Source organism: Grampus griseus, assembly GCF_964374135.1.
Source record: "Grampus griseus genome assembly, chromosome: 2".
NCBI classification, from domain to species: Eukaryota; Metazoa; Chordata; class Mammalia; order Artiodactyla; family Delphinidae; genus Grampus; species Grampus griseus.
Window position 1 is genome coordinate 150,886,050 of NC_139018.1, and position 20,901 is coordinate 150,906,950.

Below are 20,901 nucleotides of genomic sequence, written 5' to 3' on the forward strand. Positions count from 1 at the left end.
CTCTATTTACAATAGCCAGGACATGGAACCAATTTAAATGTCCATCAACAGATGAATGGATAAAGAAGATGTAGCACATATATACAATGGAATGTTACTCAGGCATAAAAAGAAATGAAATTGAGTTATTTGTAGTGAGGTGGATGGACCTAGAATCTGTCATACAGGGTGAATAAGTCAGAAAGAGAAAAATAATACCATATGCTAAAACATATATGTGGGAAAAAAAAAACGGTTCTGAAGAACCTAAGGGCAGAACAGGAATAAAGACACAGACATAGAGAATGGACTTGAGGACATGGGGAGGGGGAAGGGTAAGCTGGGACGAAGTGAGAGAGTAGCATTGACATATATACACTACCAAATGTAAAATAGATAGCTAGTTGGAAGCAGCTGCATAGCACAGGAAGATCAGCTCAGTGCTTTGTGACCATCTAGAGGGGTGGGATGGGGAGGGTGGGAGGGAGGCCTACGAGGGAGGGGATATGGGTATATATGTATACATATAGCTGATTCACTTTGTTATAAAGCAGAAACTAACACAACACTGTAAAGCAATTATACTCCAATAAAGATGTTAAAAAAAAAAAAGAAAAACAGGGCTTCCCTCATGGCGCAGTGGTTGAGAGTCCGACTGCCGATGCAGAGGACACGGGTTCGTGCCCTGGTCCGGGAAGATCCCACATGCGGTGGAGCGGCTGGGCCCGTAAGCCATGGCCGCTGAGCCTGCGCGTCCGGAGCCTGTGCTGCACAATGGGAGAGGCCACAACAGCGAGAGGACCACGTACAGAAAAAAAAAAAAAAAAGAAAAAGAAAAACAGATGGGAAATGTATTTGTTCACAGCGCTTTTCGTTAGCATAAAATACATACTCATATATATGTAAATATTAAAGCAGATGCAAATTACATATATAATATAGGTATATATTATATTAGAGACATTATAGGATTTATATTATAATATATTATAAGCACGATTTGAAAGAAAAAGAGAGAAATGCATTCATATATAAATTATTTGTTTAAATAAATTTTAAGAATAAAAGACTTAGTACTTAGCTGTCTGTTTCCCTAATGAGTTCTACCATTTATTAATAGTCTGGCTATAGGCAATTGACTTAATTGCTTTTGACTTGATTTCTATGACTGCAAAATGGGACAGTGGTAGTAGTTATCTCATAGGGTTATCAAGAAATCTAAATGACACAATTTATATAAAGTCATAATTCATGTGAAGTGATTAGCACCTCTTTCCAAAGAAGTGCTCAGTAAAAATGATCTATTATGCTCATATATTTATAGAGATATATTTATGCACAGATATGCATATACATAACAAACATAGATGATAGATATAAGTAGAGTGACGATTTATCATGTATTTTTTCGAATATTTTGTTTCTAAAAAAATCACAGTGGAATTCTAAACCTTCCTTAATACTTTTCAATTTAAAATTTACAGTTTAAAAATGACAGGCATGAAAGTAACAAATTGTTTTCTATATATGTAATTTATTCTCTGAACAATGTCAAGAGGAGCAAGCAAATATATTAATGTTTATGGAATGGAAATTTTAAACCTTTAATATATGCTTAGCTACTTTACATTCTTTGTATCATGCCCAGGATGATTTTTCATTCTGCACTCTAGATTCTTGTTAAGTATTAGTAATGATGTTAAAATTATCATTTCTAAGTGTTTCATGGAGTTATACATTTTGTCAACCATCAGATTTTCTCATAGTTTTAGAATTTATAGGGCAGATTTTGCTAGGAACACACCTATAACCATTTTTTAAAAATGCTTATATGGCTTTTCCGAAGTGTAGGTTGAAATTGGTACAGATTTTGTTTTAGTAAATCACTCCCCTTGAATGTCATTATTGGGATGACAGCTCTCTTAGTCCAGCCTTCTAACCCACAGACTGCCTTGGTGTGGGAACTGCAGGACTATAATTAATCCTGAAGCAAACTGAAATACCCGTGATCATTTCATGGAATGTATTTTAGCTGTATAATTCCTCCCACACTGGTGTTCAGTCTGTGCGTTTTCCAAATATGGTTGCCAAAGAAAAACCACTGATGAGAATAAGCTTGAAATAGACAAGGTCAAGGGAAAGTAAGTGAATTTAAAAGTTTAATGAGAACCAAAATAAGTTAATGGAGTTAGGAATTCTTTGCCAGTTTTTGGCCAATTGCAATTAATCAAGCCAGCTGTCATTAAGACTGAGAAGGGGGAACTTCTTGTCTTAAAAAATTTTAGGGCCACACAGACAGTGAATGAAATATTTTAAGAGTTATAAACTATCAAAACTGAAAGAAAACATTCATATTAAGTAGTCAAAACCCTCACTGGACAGATACAAATACTAAAACTTAGAGATGTGAAGTGATTTTCCTAATAGCCCTGCATGTTATCAATAAAATCAGGACTAAATTCAGGTTGAGTTTTCCATCCAGGGGTCCACATGATACACTAGACACCAGACATATATCTACTGTGCTATTGTAGCCATAGCTCAATATTTATAAAGCTAATTTCAGTGAACATGATTAAATTAGCTTTAAAAAGTGGAGGTAGGAGAGGGAAAGCCTTATTTATGGTGCAATCCCAACTAATAAATGCAGACAGAATGATGGAGGTACTAAAATCACCAGTTTGCAACTGCGGCAGTAATAATTGATCCAGGCAGGAGCCATCAATGAATGCTAAAACCATTTCGTAAAAGTTTGCTGGGATCAAGATATTTGAACAGCCTCAAGGTATGTCCCCAAAGGTAGCTTATTCATGACGATGGGAAAACGCAACTTTGCAACAGAGAAAGCTGACAGATGCCACCGTAGCCCCGTGACTACATTTCATATCCACTAGTGGGACAGATACGTGTCTCCCAGTGTGGTGAGCTGAGGGTGTTGCACAGCTCAGGGAGCATCTCTGCCAACAAACCAACGACACAGACCCCTGAGTCTCACATAAGGAAGCTGTTAGAAATCTGCAAATGAAGGGACAGTTTGAAAACATTCCTCAAAAACCTAAATGTCATAAATTACAAAGACTGACGAGTTGTTCCAGAAGAAGACACGGTAGCTAAGTGAAACGATGGACACCAGATTGTGTGTTGACTTGAAAAACAAATGCTGAAAAAGAACTTTAACAGAACAATTAGTGAACTATGAATATAGTCTATAACGCATACCGGTGTTGTATCATGGTACATTTTCTGAATTTGATAATCGTATAGTAGATGTGTAAGGTGACGTCTTTGTTCTTAGGATATAGATGAGAAAGTCTTTAGGGCTGAAGGATTGGGATGTCTGCAACTTACTCTTTATGAGCGGACCGTAATAATAATGAGAATGATGTCATGAAGGGGCAGGAGGAGGAGGGGAAGGGTGACAACTATATACACGTACCTTCGGAGAGAGAGAGGAATTAATGGGTGAATCTAAACGAAGGATACATGGGTGTTCATTGAACAACTTTTGCAATTAGTCTGTAGGTTTGAAATTTCTTCAATAAAGAGTGTAAAAATATTTTCATCATTATAATGAAAATTGAAAGTTTATATTCATACTACTATGCACAGTAAGATCTTGTGGATTATTTCTGTTTCCTCTGTGCCATGCTACCATTGTCACTCTCTCCCTGGAAGAAACTATTCCTAAAAATGAAAAAAAAAAGAGTACTGTCATTATTAATCTGCACTGCATTGGGAGTTGGAATATAATACTTTTATTACAGACTCTATAACGTTAGAATGACCATATACTTGGTCAATTTAACCTAAATCTCTCATTAGCTATTATGATGGTGAATTTTATCTGTATTTTGACACTGTATGTTAGTGTCAAAAATGAACATGGCACCTTCATTAGTCAAAAGTCCAGTACAGTGGGAGATAGAAAGTTTGAATGAGTAAGAATTAGACAGGATGAGAGTTGGGAGAAGAATCAATCAAACAGAGTGAAGAACATGGGATAAGATCCTGCAAAAAGAGAGGGCTTCATGTGATCCAGAAAATAATAACAGGCCATCATGTTGGAACTATGGCATAACTGATTCGAGTGGTTTTAGAGAAATCGGTTCCTCTTCTAAAGATTCCAGCTACAGGACCAGCACTTTATGGCTATGCTAACATAATGTAACTGTATCCTAAGTGCCATGGGAAGCTGCTGAAAGCTTTGAGGTCATCTAGTGAAATGAATATATTTCAGAAAGAAGTGAGGTGCTATGTGAGGGATAAATTTGAGGGTATTCTGTGGGGAAAAGGAGGACTTTGCTGGGGCATCCACAGAGAGGAAGCCACCGTGGGATGGGGTGGGGGGAGGGGAGACAGAGACTTGCTGAGAAGAAATATATTGTGGAGATTAATATGGAGAACTAAGAATGTCCAAGAGTGAAGACCTAAACAACTTTGACGGAAGGGCCCCCTAGGGGGTGAGCAGTTCCAGTCACTGCCTTTCTGGAGATGTCTATTCTCTCCTCACTGGATAGATCTGATGAGCATAACTTCTAGGAGGAAAATTATTTTCTTTCAGAGCTGGAAGGGCACGTTCCATTTTACTCCTGGCTTCCAGTGTTTGGGAGGCCTGAGAGGAATCAATTTTAATTTCTCTTTCAATGTATGTTGAGGTGGAGAAATATCAATATAAATTTGTTTTGATTTCTGTGTCTCCGTAGGAAACTTGCTTTTTATTTCTGTAAGCTATTATAGTTTTTTCTTCATCCTTAGTATTTTCAGATTTCACAAAACATGGCTTTATTTAGATCATTGCATTCATTTTGTGGGGTACAGGGCAGTTTCATTATGGCGATTTTGAGTTCTTCCATTCTAACAATTTTTCTTGTACCATTTTCTTAATATATTTGTCTCCATGATTTTACACACACATACACACACACACACACACACAGAGATATAAGTAGGGCTTTGAACATAACTGCTTGATACTCATTTTATTATATACAAATATTTTAAAGCCATTTTTCTTCTCTTTATTTTTATACTAATTCAGAGAAATTTTCCTGCTTTTACCATCCCACCCTCAATTCAGAGCATCAAATTTATTCCCTTATTCTAAACTACCATGGCGTCTTTCATGTGTCATGATTTCCCCTTACTTTTACTTTCCTGTTTTTTATTTGGTGGAGGCAACCTTTCCTCTCAATCTTCCAGGCGTATTAATCGTAGATTGTTTGACTCCCTTGGTTCTCAGCCTGCCCTGGATTTTCCCTTACATTTTCCAACTTCATTTCCAGTCCTGAATGCTGGCACCTTTCCAGCCTGGCACCTTTAACTAGTGAGGCTGTGGTGTTTCCTACCTTTTTCGGGGTTTTGCAGTTTTATCTGTCTTAGCTTTGGAGATTGATTGAGCCGTGGACCTGATAAGTCACAACTTATAGTTCTTCCAATTTCATTTTCCGAGTTTCAACTCTCCCTGTTTCTCTTTGCTTTTGGATGCTTCCCAACATCTTCAAATATAATTTTAATTGATTCATTTAGTGATTGTTCACATGATCACTTCACTCTTCTCTCTTAAGCAGATGCCTGATGTGATTTGAACAGACGATACTAATTTTTTGTTTAATTTTCTAGTAGTCCTCTTTAGATAAATTACACTAAAAATAAAGTTGAAAACGCTACAGTGATTTGTGCTATAGATCTTTGAAAGGATGAAGGTTAAGAAGGGAAAATGGGTCCTTACTGAATTCAATTTTGCCTAGAGTCATTTGCCAGAAAATAAATTAAGGCTAAATTAAGTAGCATTTAAAGGGTAAATTGTTATTGAACTTGAGTGAGAGGATTGAGCAGGTTAAAAGTAAAATTGATCCTTTCCCATAATGATCGAAACATCTTTCATATTTTGTATCTTGTGTCATGTTAGCAGGGAAATGTTTGACAGTTCTTTATGCAGTTAATCCATTGATACGAGGGTTTGTCAGATGCAGAAGTCAATGTTTTATGTTTACAGAGATAATCAGGTTAGGAAACCTTTTCCAGAATGGATTTTGCTCACATTATTCATCAGATTCCCCAAGTGTTCCCATGGAAATGCCACGTATCTGTTTCATCCTCTTTTATAACCAGTTTTCCATTTTGTAGCTATGAACTATTTCAAATTGGTATTTACTTGTATTTTGAGGATTTATAGAGATGTATAATCCCCCAATAAAAGAAAATGAGTCACTTTTATGATTTTAGTCTGTGTGCTTAGTCCTCATATTTGAATTTCAGGCACTATTTTAAGGCTGATCATTGAAAGTTTTTTCTTTATCATGACGAAGAAAAATAAGCCTATTTTCTATAATTAAAAATAAAGCCAGTTTCATATGTGTATTTTCTTCTAGACTAACCAGAGACATAATCACCCAAACTGCTATGACTGATTAGGATTTCTTTTCTTACAAAATGTTTCTAAATAATGGCCATTTTATTTTAATTTTATGTTATTAAGTGAATATCATAGATTTTTTAAAGCTATTGGATTTGTTTGTGCTGGCAACAAATCCATCATTTCTGATTTCAGCATCTCACCCTATGTGGCAACCACAACATTCCTAGCTATAGTCCTAGATTCCATGTAATTTAAAACTTTATATTCATTTGCTAATCATCTGCAGATTCTTCTATGGTTGTTGTTTCATCATGTAGTTGGCTCATTTACATTAAGACATTCCTGGGTTTTTTTTAATTGAACATTTCTTTATTTCCCAATTTTACTTTTGTTTTTAATGTTATTTTTATTTCAAATGTGCTTTTAATTTCTAGGTCCAATGTAACTTATTAGAGACATCTAATTTATTAACTTGTACTCATTTTTTTTAAAGTTCTACTCTCTTGAATCACTTATATTTTCCTCTATTGTTTTTAGAATCATAGGATTTTAAATTCCAGGGCCATCTGAATCTTGCTCTCACCTAGCCATGTTAGGGGAAAAAAATACAGTTGGATGGGGGTGCATCCTTCATGATGAGGTATGGTATTGGTAGCTACAGATATTTTTCATCAATATTAATGGTGTCTTAGATAAGAGTACTTGTAGAATATAAGAAAGTGATATTCCACATGTATACAATGGAATATTACTCAGCCATACAAAGAAACAAAATTGAGTTATTTGTAGTGAGGTGGATGGACCTAGAGTCTGTCATACAGAGTGAAGTAAGTCAGAAAGAGAAAAACAAATACCGTATGCTAACACATATATATGGAATCTAAAAAAAAAAATGGTTATGAAGAACCTAGGGGCAGGATGGGAATAAAGATGCAGACCTACTAGAGAATGGACTTGAGGACATAGGGAGGGGGAAGGATAAGCTGGGACAAAGTGAGAGAGTGGCATGGACATATATACACTACCAAATGTAAAATAGATAGCTAGTGGGAAGCAGCTGCATAGCAAAAGGATATCAGCTCGGTGGTTTGTGACCACCTAGAGGGGTGGGATAGGGAGGGTGGGAGGGAGGGAGACACAAGAGGGAAGAGATATGGGGATATATGTATATGTATAGCTGTTTCACTTTGTTATAAAGCAGAAACTAACACACCATTGTAAAGCAATTATACTCCAAAAAGGATGCTAAGAAAAAAAAAGAAAAGAAAGTGATATTCCAAGCTGTGCTAATTAGTGGTTTTCAAATAGCTACTATTTGTCATTCTTCTCTCAAGGGTATTTGGTTTATGTTGCAATAGCCAAGACATGGAAGCAACCTAAAACAGAGGAAAGGATAAAGAAGATGTGGTACATATATACAATGGAATATTATTACTCAACCATAAAAAAGAATGAAATAATGCCATTTGCAGCAACATGGATGGACCTAGAGATTATCATACTAAGTGAAATTAAGTCAGAGAAAGACAAATATCATGTGATATCACTTATAGGTGGAATCTAACCAAAAGATAGAAATGAACTTATTTACAAAACAGAAACAGACTCACAGACTTAGAAAACGAACTTATGGTTGCTAAAGGAAAAAGGTAGGGGTGAGGGAGAAATTACAAGTTTGTGATTAACATATACACACTAACTATATATAAAAATAGATAATCAACAAAGGGCCTACTGTGTAACACAGGGAACTCTACTCAAAACTCTGTAATAACCTATATGTGAAAAGAATCTGAAAATGAATAGATATATGTATATGTATAACTGAATCACTTAACTGTACACCTAAAACTAACACAGCATTGTAAATCAACTATACTCCAATATAAACTAAAATTTATTTTTAATTAAAAACAAAAATATGTTTTAAAAATTAGGTCTCTGTGGTTGGAATCCAAATCTTGTACAGGTCTCCATGCTTGTAATCCAACATGAGTCCCAGAAGAAGGTGGACCTTTATTGTTTGGGTAGTTTGAACCCCAAATCTGGACAAGTTATGTGTGTGTATTGGACACTGTTGTTACTTACTTTTTTCCCCCATATGACATACGTGATAAGGAAATACCACTCCATCCTCAGTTTGAGGGGTAGTGTCTGAATAGGCTTAGCAGACCAGAGCAAGCTCATCAGCTCTGCCACGCCTGGTTCCCAATCCCAGGCTTATACCAGGCAAAACACAGCAAACCCTTGTTACATCTTAGTGGTTCAGTGTTGGGCACAAAACTTACTTTGGCCTAAAATGTCCAAACTAAAAGACTTTTATTCCATGGTAAGGAGAAACATTTTCTCTCTTCCTCTGAATGTTATAATGCTTTATACTGGAAGCGTTCTTTCCACTTTTTTGTTTTATCTGATTTCAGATTATTGACATACTTAAGAGTTCATGTTGTTTTTTTTTTAACCATTCCACGTTCTGGATTTGTCTAGTTGATTCTCATGAATAGGTTCAAGTTTAATGTATTTTGGGCAAGAATACTCCATATGTGATTGGTGTATTTCTGCAGAGTTAGGGGGTCTCCAAGACCATCCTCACTTCTGACACCAGTTGCGAGTTCTGGATCCCCAAGACCACTGTCAGATTTGGTAATTTGCTAGAACTCACAGAACTCACATTGAAAGCTGTAGTACCCACAGTTATGGTTTATTACAAAGAGACATGAGGACCAGCCAAGCTAGAGGGGTGTGCGGCAGGGTCCAGGAAATCCCCTGCACAGAATCTCCAGTTTGCCTCTCCCAGTGGGTGCACCTTGTAATGATAATCTACATATTTCCCATTTTATTCATTTCAATTGAATGTTTGAAGCCTTGTAAATATTAACCGTTGGTCTCCAAACCATGTTCTTTAGGAGAAAATAAAAACATGACTTATTTCTGTTTCATCATCAGGGCAAAATTTTCTTGAGTTGACTAAGTTCTGTTCTTTGGATTATAATGAATTTTACACAAAATACCTTAGAGAACTTAAATAAACATCATATACACTAAATTTTAAATAGTATGTATCCTTAGTAATATAAACATATCGCAAGCAATATGTACATACCTATAATACCCTTGGTACCCATTAAGAACATGGAGATGTATATTGTTCCTACATTTTTCTTCATTATTTCAGGTACATTTTACCTCTTCTTCTCTTTCTTTTCCAGCCTCCCTAATCTGATCTATATTTCTCTTAATAAAATACAGGAATAATATCATTTACTGCCAGTTGGAATGCTAACCTTATTTTAAAATAAAAACATTTTTTAATGAAAGCAATGCCTTTTCGTGGTTGGATAGAATTTCAGTGAAAGGTTAAATTAAAGACATTTTTCCCACTTCTTGGAAAAACACATCCTCATGAGTATTAACTTGCACAAGGGAACAAATGGAAACAAATGTAGAAATAAAAGAGATAATCAGATTAAACCACTCATTCACATTTTCTCTAACTGTAGGAACTCATGAGGTTTAGATACAAATTTTAGCTACCTCTGACTGATCAAGCTAATCGAACTGACAAGCAAAACATCTTTTGTCACATCATAAAATAATGCTCTCTTGCTTTGATATGGCCTCTCTTAATTATAATTAACATTTTTACATCCCTGGTAAGAAACTCACATTTCACAACAAACACAATATAGACAAACTCAATTCAGAGGAAACTAGAACCATCAGGAGAGATACAAATAAAGTGTGTTGCTGATGACAAATCTACTAAGGGTTTTCAATCAAATCGGCTTCTTCTAGCACAGATACCTTTGTTTACACAATGTCTTAATTTATTACTTCAATTTATTTGCTGGCTTATTTTATTTGTAGGCTTAGTCTAATTTTAACACTGTGAAGGATAATTCAAAGAGTATCGAGTAAGTCTGCTTAGAAGAGAGAACTTACGTTAATCTTTTCTGACATTAATAGAATTAGACCTTATTAATTCTGACATGATTTATTTCATATTGTGTAAATACTAAGTGCAAGCATCATGTTCTCATTGAAACAAGTGTTTTACATGCCTCATATACTGCAATTTAAAACATGAATTGAAAGTGAGCCTTGAAAACAATTTGAAATTACATAAATCTGTCAAACTTAGAAAGATTATTACTGCCAAACAAGAACTACTGAATGCTGACAAATAGTGCTCAGGGAAGTATCTGGAGAGAAAACAGAGGTTTGTCCCTCTTGTAAAGAAATAGAACAAGTGCTTATAATGCTTGTTGGGCTTGCCCATGTGATTCAAGCACATATTCTTTGTAGGTGAAAAAAATTCTTCTTAATATGCCTATGTGTGTTTAATGCACACTTATTTTTCTTTTTTATAACAAGAGAACTAACACTCAGACAAATGCGTGTTTGAGTTTTGTTTTGTTTTATTGTTTTTCACTCGGGAGGACAGTTTAATATAAAATTGTGTGGCTTGATGCAAACAGGTTGTGCTTGCAAAGGGTAAAAAAATGTATGGCAAAAAGAGAAGATTTACCTGCCTTACTACTTTTACCTCTGTTTACCTGAGATTTCATGTCATATGTCCGGACATTTTTTTGTTGTTAATGAAGAGAAACTACGCTTAAGATTTTTTTGTCTATGTCTCTGATTGCTTAAGTGAGCTTTTTAAAGAAATGACTGGGAACATAATGGGGGTGTCATTTCTACTCTACTTGTTACTAAACAGCAAAGTCTCATTTTTTATTTCTCTTTCCCTTGACTCAAGCTGATGTCACCAGCTGATTAGCCAGATGATTTAGGCCAAACAGTTGGTTGACAGTCCTTTGGAGAATCTTTAAAGCATGAGAGTGTTAGAATTACATCTTTTGGGGATGTGATATATCTCCATCTAAGTTGCAGATGTGTGGAAATCGTTTGAACTACTTTTTAAGCACACGAAGATGAAAAGGAAATATTCATATTGGCTTCCTTCAAATATGTGACTTGATCTATGATGCAAAGAATTTTTTTAAAACTAGAAAAGATGCTAGGCCTTTGTTCTTTTGAAACAAGAGCAGAGATAGCATTTCTCTTAAGCCTCAATTATTTATTTGCCAGAAACATATGGGGAGAATTATTAGACAAAGCTTTCATATTTCTGGAAGGATTTATTTTGTAGCTGTCAATTGGGATGTGAATTATACAGCTTAATATAGTACGTGAATGACTGAAAGTAAGTGAAGGGATTTGCTACATTTGTACATTTTATATAATATCCATTGTTAACTTGAATTAACACACCTTATGCAAAGTCTTAAAGCATACACCACATTAGAGACTGTTTATCTTTGAAAATCATGCAGGACTACTTGATAAAGCATTTATGTATTTAAGACTGTCTTTAAGAAGTTTGTTTTTTTTCCCTCTGTGTTTCTGTGTCACTTCTTCCCTTTACACAGTAATTTCTAATGCCCTTGATTTCTACCACATTTTAGGAAATAAGCGATGATAATGAAGAGGAGCTGGTGTTGTTCTCTCCTTACAGAATTTTAAATGACCTTTGAGGGACTGGTCGATGTTACAAAGCTTTAATCACTCTTTCAGATAGTGGTTTCTATACATCAAGTTTGCTTTGTTTTCTTTTAACTTAAAGCTAGGAGTCTTCCTGTAGACATATGCTTTCATTTCTCTTGGGTAAATGCCTAGGAATGGAATGGCTTGGTCATATGGTAGATTTATGTTTAACTTCTAAGAAACGGCCAACTGTTTTCCAAGGCAGATGCACCCTTTTACATGCCCGCCGGTAGCAGAGGGGAGATCTGATTGCTCACGTCTTCATGCACAGGTGGTGTGGTCACTCTTTGACCTTAGCCATTCAAGTGGGCATGTAAAGGTGGGTTTTTTTGGCTTTTTTTTTTTTTTGTATTTCCATAATGGAGAAATACATTGAACATTTTTTCATGTGTTAATTAGTCATCCATATATCATCTTTGGCAAAGGGTCTGTTCAAATCTTTCCTTTTTTTTTCAAATTATGTTATCCTGTGGTTATTGAGTTGCAAGAGTTCTTTATATATTTTAGAAACAAATTTTTTCTTGGACATATATTTCACACATTTTCTTCCAGTGTGTAGCTTACCTTTGCATTTTCTTAACAATGTCATCTGAAGAGGTTTTAATTTTGGTAAGTATACTTCAATGATTCGTTTTCTTCTATAGTGCTTTCTTTTTATTTCATAATTATGAAATATTTGCCAAACCAAAGAAAACATGTTTTCTCTTAGAATTTTTATTTTTTTCGCTCTCACATTTAGATCTAGGCTTGTTCATAGCAGCTTTATTTGTGATAGCCAAATTGTAAACAACCCAAATGTCCATGAGTAGATTAATACATAGGTAAATTGCATATCCATAAAAAGGAATCCTACTCAGAAAGGAAAAGAAATGAATCATTGATACATGCAACAAAATAGATGAATTTCAAGATAATTATACTGAGTGAAAGAAGTGAAACGAAAAAATAGAGTAGATGATATATAACTCTGTTTCTGTACACATAGAAAACGCAAGCTAATCTAAAGTGGCAGAAATCGGATTAGTCGTTGTCTGAAGATGGGTGAGCAGGGGGTGCAAGGAAAGATGTGTAGGATGCATTACAAATGTGCACAAAGAAATCTTGGGGGAGCAAGATATGTGCATTATCTTGACTGTGACAATGATTTCACACTTAAAATATGTGCAGTTAATGGACTATTGATTACACTTCAATAAAGCTTAAAACATAAATAATAAATAAATACAAATTTGAATGAAAAGAACAAACTTAACACTGCATTGATAGCCTTAAAAGTGAACCCAGCAAGGATTTGAGGACTTACAGGATGGCAGATTTTGTACTAAATGTTTCATATAATTTATCTTATTTATTGTCCACAGCAATCCCATAAAACTGGGATTAATAGGCATGAGAAAAATTAGCACCAGTGAAGGTTATTGACTGTATGATATCAAATAGCTATGAGACATCAGTGGATTGGCATTTAATTTAAATGTTAATCTTTTAAATTCTGTCAGTTCTTTGAATTATGAATCAGAACCGTGTTATATTTGTACACAAGAGATACCATTAGTTTTCTGACATTGATTCTTGCTAACTGTATCCTAGTCATAGAGGTTTTGTAGCACATAATTAAAAGCTAAAAAAAAATCATAGCAGTAGGCTGATAACCAACTTCCATGTTACAATATCATATATCAGAATGGATATTTCTTAGTCAAATTGCTGTTATGTAACCAGACATCTCCATTGCCAGATATAAACATGTTATCTGTCATATCACACAGGCTGGCTTGAACTTTGAAGTAATAAAAACTATGAATTCTTGAAATATGTGAACACTTTTATTCAATTTAAAAAAGGCAAAAGGAAGGAAAGAACAGAAAACTAACAGATCATAATCAGGTATTAGGGGAACGCTATGAAGATCCGATATGAACTCCTCTGACTCCTTTCTGGCCAATAGTTATCCAAAACCATTCTTCAACTGGAGAGTGTTTCTCCTCCAAAAAGAAGGAGAAAGTGTCCAATGGGTAATATATTATGGCTTTAATAGATATTTTGGTAGAAATCTTATCAATGGTTTTGCCCCCTGGGAGGAGTTGAAAGCAGTGTCTGAGGGAGACACTCTTTGTTCTAGGGGTTCGGCCAAGAGTGGAGTCACCAACTACTGCAGCTGGTGATCAGCCCAATAATTCAAGTGTAGCCTCGACCAACACAGAACAGGAGCGAGACAGCACACAACACATTCCGTGGATGCTACTGGAAAGGGAATCCTGGGCTCCTTTATTTAAAAATAAAATAAAACATGAAAAGTCAAGTATGGACTATATTAACCATGAATGATGATATCCAATAAAATAAATTACTGTGTGATTTATTACTTATTCTGCCAGGCCTCACTTTCCCTTCCATGCTGGAACTAGAGCTAATAAAGGAAATGAAGATGCTGAAGATCATTGGAGGGATGTGAGCTCATGGGAACATTCATTTCGTATCTGCATCTGACAGTGGCCTTTCGTTTCTGAATGTTCTTCTTTTTCTCTTTTCTTTTCTTTGTTTATTCAAGAATAGTTGATTTACAAAGTTGTGTTAGTTTCAGGTGTACAGCAGTGATGCAGATATATATATATATATATATATATATATATATATATATATATATATATATATATATATATATATATATATATAGTTTTTCAGATTCTTTTCCATTATAGGTTATTACAAGATATTGACTCTAGTTCCCTGTGCTATACAGTATGTCCTTGTTGTTTGTCTATTTTATATACAGTAGTGTGTATCTGAATGTTCTTTAGTGTCTCCTGAATCTTCTGGGAAATGCAGCTTCAGAGAGAGAACTATGTGAAATGTGTGATATTTGGGATAGACAAGTTCGTTTTACCAAATTTACGTCTGTTAGATGTTAGTTGAGGTGACTTCAGATAACAGATTAATATTTCAGAGATGTCAGGTTTGGCTATGTAAAAGGGAAATTCACCCCAAATACTGAATTTCCATATAGTTTTGTTCAGCAAGGTGTATATGAAAATGGGCATTATCACTGAAGATAAAAATCAAAGAAGCCCAAAGCAAATATTTCATAAAACATCCTTCCTACTGAGGAAATGGGTGTCCAGTGTCATGGTAAGAAGTAAGGCTTTGGAGAGTCCTTGGCTTGCCCCAGGCTTGCTGTTTCCTGCAGGTTGCTGGTAATAGTCACATTGTCTATTTTGAGAGTGACCTCAATTTCATTATTACTTTCCAGCAGCTCTGGAAAGGAATCACAGCAGTCATTCTCACGTTTATAGATGTGGAAGCCACAGTCCAGAGAGAGCATTTGACTCATTGATATCATGAGGCTGATGAATGGGGTTAGCAGGCATTAGCACCCAGGTCTTCGGGCAACCTGTTTCCTGTTCTTCCTCTTTCCATCAGACAGAGACACACGGATCATTAGCACACGGAATTGACGGTTCACAGTAATTAGGGAACACAGGACGTGTAGGTGTCTACAAGTGTATCTCTTTGTAAAGGTGAGGTTCTAATACCTTCGAGACTATTTTAGGTTGGGTTTCACAAGAGGCAGACTCATACGAGGACTTGAGGGCCAATAGTTTATACGGGGGGGAGCAAAAGCAAGCGCCATCAAGGGAGCAGGGAATAGAGACAAGGAAGGGAGGACACGGAGCAGGGGTCCTTGTGGAGTGGACCACTTCTGTGGACGATCACGCTCAGTTCTGGGGTGTCTCTGGGAGACACTGAGGAACACACCTCTGGACCACCCACCTCGGGCAACGATACTGGGATGTTTGTGCTCCAGACCCCACCTACCATTTCCCAGCATTTGAGGCTATCCCCAGGGGCTCTAACACCCCAATGCCTCCCCGGGGAGCCAGGTTGGAGCCGCAGCTGCTTTGGGAAGACATGGGAGCAGAGGCCTAAGGATGCACCGGGAGCATCTCCCACAGACACCACTGAGAGTGGACTGGAAGGGTTTGGGGCCAGATGGCTAAAAAACTACTGCAAACTCAAATGTCTTCCTAAAAGGATAATGTCCTCTACTGCTCTGAATAACTTTCCAAACTCTAATCAAGTCAAGGGAGTCAGATGTCCACATGTTGTCCCAGAGCAAACCCTTCTCCTGTGAAAAGTGTGTCCGCCACCCCACAGACAAGGCTCAAGAGAGGGTGCTATGGGCTGAGTGTCTGTGTCCCCCCAGTTCATGTTGAAACCCTGTCCCCCAAGGTGATAGTGTCAGGAGGTGGGGCCTTTGGGAGGTAATGAGGTCATGAGAGTGGACCTGCCACGATGGGATCAGTGTCCTTATAAAAGAGACCACAGGAGCTCCCTCACCCCTTCCTCCAGGTGAGGCCACAGTGAGAAGATGTCGTCTATGAACCAGGAAACCAGTTCTAACCAGATGCTGAAGCTGCCTCTGCCTTGACCTTGGACTTCCAGGCTCCAGACCTGGGAGAAATCAATCTCTGTTGTTTAGACACTTCCAAGCTGTGGTATTCTGTAATAGCAGCCAGAATGGAATAAGACAGGTGAGTAGGACTGACATATTTAGGGAAAAGAATCTCAGGCAGGGGGATCAGTATATGCCAAGTTGTCCAGTCTGTCATGACTAGATCACGGGGGCTGGATCAGGAAATTCACTTTGGGGCAAAGTGGAATTCTGCGTGATTGGGCTTGCCAGGTTCTTGAACGTCAGAGTAAGAAATCTGAATTTATCCTTGCAGCAAATAGAGTGTCAGAGAAAATTTTTGTTCTGGAGCGAGAGTCTTAGAAAAAATATGGAAGCCTATTCCTGACACGATGCCATGTCCCTGGGAAAGAGGAGGTGTGAAGAGTGAAGAGGATGCTTTTACTCCTAGTTGATGTCACCCTTGTCCCCTGTTGTTTAGATAAAAACAAACAAAAATTACTTCAAGGTCCTTCTTTAGCAGCGATTGTGGCAGCCAATGGGTGCAGAGTTTGGGTAGTTTCAAAAATGATATGAACTATCATTTTTAAATAGTATTATAAAATGAAAGAAGTGATTAAAAATAAATTCGAAGTAGTATTAAAATGTTAAATTCACTTGGAAACCTGGATGGAACAAATGTTCATTTGATGAAAATCTTTGCTGAAGTCTAGTGGATATTCATTTGAATGTAGGAATTTAAGTGCTGAAAGAACATATTTCTCCCTGGGTCCAAAAACAACACTGGTGGAGAAGTTGAATACGCAAAATAATAATAACTATCATGATAATAATGATAATTTCCATAACATAAGGTAAGCAAGGCTAGGAGTGGATGGTATGGCGTTCCTATTGATCGAAAGTGGAAATATTGTGGAGGCTATGAAAAAAATGTTACTTTGAGATAAACATTTACATGTCTTATAATCAATTTTATTTTTTGGAAAAAAATGGATAATTTTATTGTCATTTATAAGTTGAGAAAATTGGCGGAAAATTAGATTTATCTGGCGTGAAGAAATGGTGATTATTTTCGGAATTAAAGGAATACTGTAAATGTACATTTAACAGACCGCTAATCAATTCTGCCACATAAATAAAGCATGATTACGTTCATCTGGAATGAAAGAATGGAAAGGGTTTAAATAGCCATGCTTTTAAATAGTCGCAGCTCTCTCTTACCAAATTATTTTTAGTTCTATTTGATTTGTCCAACTCAAGTCCTGGGATGTAAAATATATGAATGGGTCACTCTTGGAGCTACAACAAACAAAGCAGTTTCCAGTGAGATTATGAATATCGTTCCCCAAATTTTTATCAATGAACCAAGGGCAGGACAAAAGCTGCACACTTGGATAAGCTGAGTGCAGCATTTACGGTGCCTTTAAAGAATTGTACAGATTCTTTCCCTCTTGTGTTCCGAGTGCTTGTTCCTAGATTTGGCAGCGATGTAAAAATCAACTTAATTACATACATCTCATTTTCTAACTGTATTAGCCAGGAGCTGTAGAGTTTAATAAACATTGGGGTTTATGTAAAAATAAAAGAAATACTTTAAAATGCTAATAGAATTCAGATGAACCTCAGGTGCTTGTAATTAGTAAAAGACAGTAAGCATCTTATAGGTACATAGATACTTGTACTGAAACAAACACAATTGCTTAAATACTGAAAACAACTTAAGAATGAAACCCTGAAATAAAAAAAAAAGAATGGATTCAGCATTGTAGTTTAGACCTAATCACTTCATATCCCAACTGTTGTAGTTTCCTCTAATTCATCTGAAAAGAATGTTTTTCTTCCAACATTTTATTCTTTAAATATCTGTCTCACAATTATTAGATATTTCTCTAGAATTGGTCTTGAAAATCATGTTCCTCTCATGCTTAGAATATTTCTGAGACTGTTCATTTGCAAATATATTAGGAAGCACATTCTCTAATTTGGAATTCCAGGTCATCTACATCTGGGGTCACAACAGGTCCAGTTTATGTGCCTAACTGCCTCCAGCCTTGCCCTGGACGCCTGCACTATGGCATCACTTAACCTCTCAATACCTCCTGGTACCTCAACCTTCAGGGATGCTTGGGCTTCTGCACCTGGTCCATGCGCCAGCCGCAACGGGAGTCAGCTGATGCTCTAGCACCCACGTGCTCAAGAGGCAGGTGAGGCCACCAGGACACACAAGGAAGTGCCATGCAGTGGTATCATCTGCAACCAATGAGTGACAGGAAATGAAAGAAGAGGGATGTAGTGGCCAAGTTCTCCAGAGAAGCAGAACCAATAGGCAATATACAGAGATATATAGAAGCAGATGTATTATGAGGAATTCACTCACTCAATTATGGAGGCAGAGACATCCCACTACCTGCCACCTAGGAAACTGATGGTGTAAGTCCAAAGCCCTGAGAACCAGGAGCTCTGATGTCCAGGGTAGGAATAGATGGATGTCTTAGCTCAAACAGAGAGAACTAATTTAACCTTCTACTACCCTTTTGTTTTATTCCTGCCTCAACGGTTTGGATGAGGCCCACTCACATTGGGAAGCAGATCTGGTTTCTTCAACCCACCAATTCAAATGCTAATCTCTTCGAGAAACACCATCACAGACACACTCAGAAATCATGTTTCTCCAGGTACCTGGGCATCCTGGAGCCCAGTCAGGTTGACATATGAAACAAACCATCACAAGGGCAAACAGAATTATTTGTCTTTCCCTGTGCCCCCTGACCCCAACCCAGGGAGTCAGGAGTCCTACCACTTCCCAGTGTACACAGGCTCCCCCTCCCATGATATCCTTGAAGCCACACTTGGGACAGTAATAGGGCACGTCTGCTTGTCAGCCTGACTGCCCCCTCACCTCCAGCAGTAACAAATACCCCTTCACCCTGGCCAAGCCAGGAACTGAGACTCCGCCTTCACCTTAGAAGTAACAAGCCAGACCCACCCTTCTCCCAGTGGTGTGGGATTGCTGCTAACAGAATATTTAAGTAAGCTCCATAGCCTCATAACACTACACCCAGAGTGTCCCAAAATTCAATCCCAAAATCAGTCACATCAAGAACCAGGAAAATCTCCATGTGAACAAAAGGACACAGATGGTAGAATTATCTGAAAAAGAACGGCCAACAGAAAATTACTGCAATGAAGCACGCTTGAAACAAAATGAAAAACTATACCATCCTAACATTGAACCAGAAGAAACAGATTTTAGACCTGAGAAATACAGTAACAAAGAAAAGATTCAATGGGTGGACTCAGCAACAGATTGGCGAGAACAGAGGAAAGAGAGTCAGTAAACTTGAAGATAGAACAACAGAAATGAGCCTCTCTGAACAACAGAGAGAAAATAGGCTGAAGGACAAAATGAGCTGAGACTCTGGGACATGCAGAATTCTGACAAAAGTTTTAACATTTGCCTCACTGGACAACAGAAGAGGAAGAAGGTGTACTGAAAAAATACTCAAAGAAATAATGGCTGGAAATTTCCCAAATTTGGCCAAAGACCAATCAACCCAAACAGGATACATCATATTTAAGCTTATGAAAACTAAGACAAAGAAAAACATCTTTTCCTGAATGAAGAAAACTAAGAGAATGTGTCATACCTACACTCAAAGGAAGTTCTCTCAATAGAAAAGAAATGATGAAAGAAGGGACCTTGGAACATGAGGAAGAAAGGAAGCACTCAGTAAGTAAAAATATCGTTAAATACAATAGTCTTTCCTTCTCCTGTTGTGTTTTCAAAGTCATATTTGACAGGTGAAGTGAAAATTATGATGGTCTGATGTGCCTCTCACTGTACGACATAGAGGAAATATTGCAGACAATTATATTATAAACCGCAGAGGGTAAAGGGATGTTTTCTACCCTTACCCTCTAACTGATCCAACCATGCTGGAAAACAGTTTTGGAATCTTTTCCCAAATTAAACGTATATTTAGCATACGACCCACCCATCACACCCCTGGGCATTGATCCCAGAGAAATGAACACCTTTGTTCACACAGAAACCTGTACGTGGATCTTCACAGCAGCTCCCTTTGAAATAACCAAAAACTGGAAACAACTAAAATGCCCTTCAATAGCTGAATGGTTAACAAAAAATACTGGCCCACTTATTCCATGGAATACTATTGAGCTATAAAAAGGAGCACACTTTTTTCTAGTTTAATGGATTTTATTTCATTTTTATTGACATATAGTTGATTTATAATATTATATTAGTTTCAGGTGTCCAGCATGGTGACTCAGCATTTTTGCAGATTATACTCTGTTATTCGCGGTGGGGAGGGGGGGAGGGAGAGGGTATGTGTGGCCTGAACTCTGCTGTCCTGGAGAGGCATCATTCAACAACCTTCCTCTCTATTTCTGATTTCTGCTCTTTCCCTCTCTTCCTCCCTCCCTCATTTCATTCCTTTTTTCTTCATTTTCCTCTTTCAGTGTTGGAATTTTCAGTATTTAATTGTGGTTGCAGTCAGACAGATGGAGTATGTGACCAGACTCTAAAACTTCTTACTATCATTCAATTTTTATCTAATGCTCAAGTGCCAGGTCTTGGGAATTT